The sequence below is a fragment of the Lactuca saligna genome, chromosome 9, assembly GCF_052625555.1.
Source record: "Lactuca saligna cultivar CGN05327 chromosome 9, ASM5262555v1, whole genome shotgun sequence".
Classification (NCBI taxonomy): Eukaryota; Viridiplantae; Streptophyta; class Magnoliopsida; order Asterales; family Asteraceae; genus Lactuca; species Lactuca saligna.
This window is the reverse complement of record NC_136425.1, coordinates 31373013-31380568: the sequence shown is the minus strand read 5'-3', so window position 1 is coordinate 31380568 and position 7556 is coordinate 31373013. Positions and strand designations below refer to the sequence as shown.

Genomic DNA, 7556 nt, shown 5'->3' with positions numbered 1-7556 from the left:
AAACGACAGAAAAAATCGCGGTTTATTTTTCAACTATTAGCGGCGACACTGTCACCGATATTGGTCTCACCGCTATTGATTAAACAATATGAACGGCCCCAACCCTTCGATCGTAGATAGATCGAACGGACAGGGTTTGAAAGAACGGCCCGATGATCATGATTTTTCAAGTATTGTTGGCGACATTTTTACCGGAAACAATGACTTTTAGCGGCGACATAAACTTAAGTCGCTGTTAATAATCATTGTCGCCGGAAAAAATGTGGTCGGCAATGATCTTAATTCTTGTAGTGCAAAAAAAGAACAAATAAAGATTAATATATATATATATATATATATATATATATATATATATATATATATATATATATATATATATATATATATATATATGCGCGCGCGCGAAAAAAATTGTCATGGTTTTGTTTTATTTGTGAAGATGCTCTTGCAATATAGTTTATGATTGTTTTTTTTTTGTTTTATTATTAAAGGTGTTTATAACCTAAAAAAATATTGTAGTAAACTAGTAAGGTAAAAATGAATAGAGAAGGAAAAAAAATAATTAAAATGAGGAAATATCAAAAAAAAAAAAAAAAAAAAAAAAGACTTAAGTAGTGTAAATAATAAGAAGACACGATAGATTATAGACAAAATTGCAAAAATGGTCCCTGTGGTATGCATTTTTTTGGGGTTTTAGTTCAAACCTCGACTTTTTTGGATTGGTAGTCCTTTTGGGCTGGTTTACATGCAATTTTGGTCCCTGTCCAAACTAAAAAGACTATTATACCCTTAATGAATTTATTTTTCATTTTTCTTTCCCTTTTTAAAATTATTATTATTATTAAATATAAAAATGGGTCTCTCTCTCTCTCTCTCTCTCTCTCTCACTCTCGTTCTTGGATACCACCAGCAAGGGAAGAAGAACTGGTGGCTGCCCTCACCTCTGCAACTCCCTTCCTCTTTCATTTTCTTTCCCGTCTATCAAATAGCCTAAACACCCTATGTTCACTTCGTGTGCTACCCACCTCCACAGCCGTCAACAAAAGGGGAAAGTAGCCGAGAGGAGCAACGGAGCAGTCATATTGCCATCACCTTCAATGCTTCAACCATCTTCGAGCCTGTCACCGCCTTCAGCTCCTGCGATTCTTCTGTCTCAGAAGGAATCAAAAAGGGGTTGCTGCCTCCGATGTTTGCTCCGAGGAAACACCCACTTCGGTGGTGGGTTCAGGCCAGGGAATGAAGAAGAAATGGAGGATGAAAAGGGGGAAAGGCAGCAACGATCGCAACAGTCTTCAGGGGAAGTTCAGTGACTAAGATCGACAGGTAAAACGATGGAGCAACAAGGGGTTGTTGCCTCGAACTCTCGTCGGAATTGACCATCACCCCTGACATTTCATAACAGGAAACGAAGGAGAAGACAGGCGAAGTAGAAGACGCAGCTGCCTCCTGTTCTTCTTCTTGATGGCAACAACAAAATTGAATGAAAAGAAAGGTGTTTGGAGCTGGTTTATCTCATCAAAGCTTTGGATGTGACGAAGGAGAAATGGGTTCAAGATTTGGGTTGTTGATTTAGGTTCTTATTTTCGTTTACAGCTTCCATTTTCATCAGAAAATGGTGGTTTCCAGGTTTGATCGGGGGAGAAAAACAATAGTCAAAGGTGGGTGCTAGAGAGAGAGAGAGAGAGAGAGAGAGAGAGAAATGGGCCCCAAATTAGGTAATTATTTTATTTTTCATTTAAATTAAATAGAAAAAGAATAAAAATATATATCAGAAGGGCATAATAGTCTTTTCAGTTTACTGAGGGACCAAAAACGCAAAGAAAGTAGCTCAAAATGACCACCAATCCAAAAAAATCGTGATTTGGACTAAAACCCTAAAAATTTGCATACCACAGGGACCATTTTTGCAGTTTTGTCTAGATTATATAACCGTCAAATTATCAAGTTTTGAAAAGAGATTTTTTAGTCGTGAGTTTTTGAAATCAAAACTGATACTTTACATTTTTCTTTTAAATAATTCTCAATTTAAAAAAGTATAATTCCGAGTCTTTTTTGTTTTTAAGATCGATGGATGTCATAACATATATTACCATACTTTTAGATTGTTACATCATTTTTCTTTTCATCTCATAAAACTGGTGGATTTCATACCATCCATATCTTACTACATCCACCACAATACATATTTTATGCATAAATTACTAGCTTTGAGGGGCATGTTTGTTTTTCTCGTGCAGTGAAAATGTCTCGTGCAATTTGCTTACCATGGTTTTCCTTTAGGGGTCACTACAGTGACACGTCAAATACCGCACTATGTGGTATATGGCGTACGGTGGAGCTTATGTTGAACAATAAAATGTTTTCTTGGAAAAATTAGTTTCTTTTACAAATGAAATTCTTTCTAATAAATAAAAAACTTTTTGACACATATCACATTTTCATTGATTTGGCCACATTTTATTTTATGGTTATTTTTAATTAATTTTTTTTCACATGATATTTTATAGTTTTTTATTTTATTTTATTAATTTCCACATCATATTTAAATGTAATAATTGCAATAAATATAATAATAAATACGTATCAATTTTATTAATTGACTTCTTCTAATTTCAAAAATTCTAAATTAAAGTTTTATAAGTTCCTTAGTTTATTTATCTAAATTATTTGTTAAATTTAAAAGAAAAACAAACAATTTAATTTTAATAATTTAATATTTTTTTTATTTTTTTCTTATAAATTCAAATTTCTTAAATATTTAGAATTTATATATATATATATATATATATATATATATATATATATATATATATATATATATATATATATATATTTAAAATCAACCCATGTAATACATAAATCTTACACATAATGATTAATAAATTACCCAAGATACGTTAAATTTCGTCTATTCTAAAATTTTGGAATTTTATTCTTAGAAACTTTCAAGGATGTTTCCAAATAGCCTTTCTACGGTTATAAATACTTTTCAGATATTTTAGGTATATTTTGACGTTTCAAATTTTAGGTATACCCTTATGTACTTTTGAAGGATTTTTTTTTAGTATCAATAAATCTCTCACGCCTATATGAAATTCTTGTACAGTGTGTGGATTCAATGGGTGAACACGGGCATTATAAGTAGACGGCAGAAACCAAAGCTTTAAAACCAAAAAATCTAAATAAGTTTAATTTGATTAAAAATTTGTGAAGCATAAAAGGTCTAAACAAGACAGTTAATATGAAAATATTCCTCATTAATCATCAAAGTAGAACTTCCCGATCTTTTACGTCGACAATTGTCTCTTAATTAATAGTTTCAATAATTTTCCTTTCAAAATACAAATTTAATGAGTCATTGAAAAACTCATCTACCATTTTATTCAGTAAGGCTTGTTTTACCAAAGATTATTGTTAGAAAATGGTCACTCAGTTGTAGCTTTAGAAATAAGGAAAATAGTCGAAACTATCTATATAATGTCAAAATTATTTGCTTTTATCTTTATCAACTATGGAAATAATTGTAAAATAGATACTAAATGTCTATGAATGGATGATTAAAATCACACTTGATTTTTAAACAATAAATATATGGGCATGATGAATAACTTCAATTATACATGTGAAATGTTGTTCTTCATGATGAAATGAAGAACAATTATACATATGAAGTTTTTGTTCAAAAAGTTACTATGATTTGTTTATCAATAACTTGAATTAGTTTAATTATTTGCTCATTAATTTTAATTATATTAAAAAATTAGTATACTTATAATTATATTATTTGTTTATTATTATCTTAGTAATATATTTTTATTATTAATACTATAGATACATAAAAAATAAAACTCAATGATTAGATGAACGTAAAAATATTACACATATGGCTTAATTAATAACCTTGATATTTTTTACAGTCCTAACCTATACATGTTCATTATATAATTAGAATAATTAAAAATAAAATAAGTTATTATTTAGATACAAATTTAATTTGTGTATAAAATAAATAAAATATAGTTAAATAAGTGGTAGTGGTTAGAAGGAAGAGTAAAATCTAGGTAGAAGATGTTGCCGGTGAAGTGATACTAAGAGTGAATTTTGGTTTGTAAATCATATATTTATGTTCTGCGAGTGGATTGTTACCGTGTCGTCTCTTTTTGTATCACAAGCGCTTGTAGAAATACACACATAAATGCTATTTAATAGAAATATATATTGATTAACATCAATGGAGATCAACAACAAAACTTATAGCATAACAAGAACACTACAAATAGGAAAAGACAATACAAGGGAAAACAGGGTTTTCCATATCTATTTTAATAATCAGTTTATGGTATATGTTTTTAAATCCCGCTTCACATGTCTCTGAATGAATCTTAGTGTACCCTGCAACAACAAATCACAAAAAATAAACATCAACATCGATTTAAATATCTACCACGATTATTAACAAAGGAAAATGTAAACCTGATTTCTTTCCTAACAAAAGAAAACAGAAACTAATGTTTTTGGGACGATATCAAATGAAAAATACTACGATTTTCGAAAAAAAAAAAAAAGGCAATATGTTAGGTTGATGTGTCTAGTCGACACTTTATCTAGTTTGGCAGCAAATTAATATTATATCTATTTTGAGACGGAACGATGATACCTAAAAACATTACGTTTAGAAAATAAAATATAAAAAAAATGTATAAATAGGACGACATACTTGGAGCAATCGATGTTGGGGCTGAACTTAAAAGGAAGATTAACACCACACTTTGCTGGAAGACCAACAGCGTTGCTAGGATTGATACCTGCATACGCTGCTGAAGCAGTTTTCAGGCAACCACATGCAGTCTTGCGATCGGGGGTTGCTTGTGTGGCAGCCTTCAGACTCTTAAGACCACTGCAACATGGTGCTGGCACTGCACCACCGGTCCTCAGGTAGGCTAGGCATGGCAGCATCTTGCTCACCACCTGACCGCAGGTGATAGCAGCCTCTGCATAGGGTGCCGACACCACCATGCAAGCGACTACAACACATAAGATCTTAATTATTGTCACTGCCATAGCTCAACTGTACTTAACTCAAATTAAATAGAAGTGTAATACAAGATGGGTTTTTTTTTATGTATATGGTTTTGATGCAAGAAAAAGTTATGGAAGTACCACATATTTATAGAGATTTCTATGCATGTGGATGTGCGTATGGTTTCATAAAGGCCGTAAAATTTTGATAGTATATTGCATGTTAAATAAATGTTTTATTTTTTATAAGAGGAATGAAATACGAATGACTTTTAGTTCATTTAAATGTTTGAGATATAGTTAACATAATTTAAAGATAGGGTTAATATATGGAAACAAAGTTTTCGAAATTGGTTTAAAAGGGTTTTAAAGTTATTTTTTTGGCTTTATAAAGTGTTAATAAATGTTGGTTTTTAAAGTTTTCAAATGTTGGTGTAGGAATATGTAGTTTAACTCTAGGGCTAAAGTATACATACATACATATTTCTAGGGACCGTTATTGTAAATATGGAGAAAATGAGTGTAACCTATTTAGATAATGTGCTAAAGTAGACATCATACATATTTCCAGCGACCTTTAACCCATTTAAAGATCATTGCATTTTTTTTGAACGGCGGGATTATAAGTTAGAAGTTAGTACGAAATCGTGAATTAAAAGTCGAGATCTCCAATCTAAGAAGCAAAACCTATCAAGTTGGCTACTCTCACATTGGCATTGAAAGACCATTGCATTGATCTACGACTACGTACAAAAGGTTTTAATTTGTAGTTGTAGTTCCTCTCTTATCTTTACGCATAAACCCATACAAATTCAAGAAACTATTTTCCTTGATCTTTTCTTTGTTAATTTCTTCCACAATTTCATCGTAATTATTGACTATGCTTATACAAATGCACAACAAGTTGTATTAGAGCTTGAAGGGGGGAATATTTGATCGATGTTTTATCATTTATGGAGTTCTTGGCTGCGTTTTTTTTTTTTTTTTTTTTTTTTTTTTTTTTTTTTTTTTTTTTTTTTTTGTGATTGATTGAGGAGGGTGGAGATTAATTGAATGGTGTTTCAGTTTTAACTTCACAGTGGATAATCAATCGAGATTTCTACAACAATTAAGTGAAAAACATGATTGTTTTTTGGTGCGTATTTCATGAAAAAAATTCTTTTTTGATCTCCAATCAGGTAGCAAATAGGGTCTAATTCATTCTGGTTTTATTGAGTTGTATTTATTTTGATGATTTAAATCGAAAATAATAATGTCCTCAACAAAGAAGTAATGGGTTGAGGTGGAGTTCAGAGTTCGATAAAAGTTCTCAAATAAAATAATATTAACATTCTATATCTAAAACCAAATCAAATCCTATAAAATCAATTTCCCCGATATACTCTCGAACATTATATCTTTGAGTAAATTACACGAATCGTCCCTTATGCAGGTGTTAAAATGCACGTTTAATCTCTATTTTCAAAAATTAACTCGGATCATCCCTCATATTGTTAAAAATTGCACGGTACATCCCTCATTAGTTTAAATTTGCATGTTTCATCCCTTTTCATACATAAAAAGATTATAATACCCTTTTTCTTTTCTTTTTCATTTATTTTGAACATTTTTAATTATTAAAATTATTTTAATTATTTTCCCTAATTATTTTTAATAACTAAAAATTATTTTAGTTATTTTTCTATTTTGAGGAATAAGAACTGACCACCACCAACACCGGTAATGTACGTCACCACCACAAAATAGAGCACCACCACTACTTCTCACCGGAAAATGTGGCACCACCGCTACCCCTCACTTCACCCAACTCACTCCTTCGTTATTGTTAACATGTTTCACTAAAAATAACTACAAACCACCACCTCATTCACCAAACAAATACCATATACTCAAATCACCATCGAACCAAGCACATTTACTATTAACACCACCACCATCCTCCATCGGAAAACCCACTTGCAAAACAGGAAAAATAATTAGGGTAAATTAGGAAGTAAGAGTCAAGGAGATGGAAAATCTGATTTGATACAAGAATGATTGAAAGCAAACGATTTAGGGTTCTTAAATTGAAAGCAAACTTGATTCACTGAACCTGCAAATCTGATTCATTACAGAGGGGGATGGCAAGTGGGGGTTGTAAGTTTGCACTTCGTTCGATCGGTGAACCACTATCGCCAACTGTGAGTCGCCATCGTCACCGGCACGCTGCCATCGTCGCATCATCTAGGGTTTACATCATTGAGTTATCGGAGAGGAGGACTATCACTAGAGACGATTTCGGTTCGATTCGGCCTGCTTCTCCGATCTCAATGTCCCTCTTATCCGATCTTGCGTGATGGACTTGTACCTGGTTCGATGAGGACAGAAGGAAAAAGGGGAAATGGAAGAGGTTTGGTGGGTAATGATTTGATAGCATCGCTGGAGTGGCCAAAGAGGCGGAGATGTCCTGAAGTCGTCGAAGTCGGCGATGATACTGGTGGAGGTGGGGATGACTGAAGAAGAAATGGTGGAAGAGGACGATGTGCTTAGTGTTTAAG

General features: G+C 32.0%; 1 pseudogene; it reads right to left on the bottom strand.

The window, feature by feature from the left end:
• Nucleotides 1-4632: 4632 nt before the first annotated feature.
• On the bottom strand, nt 4633-5016 carry LOC145016171 (non-specific lipid-transfer protein pseudogene; annotated as a pseudogene).
• Between the last annotated feature and the right edge of the window lie 2540 nt (nt 5017-7556).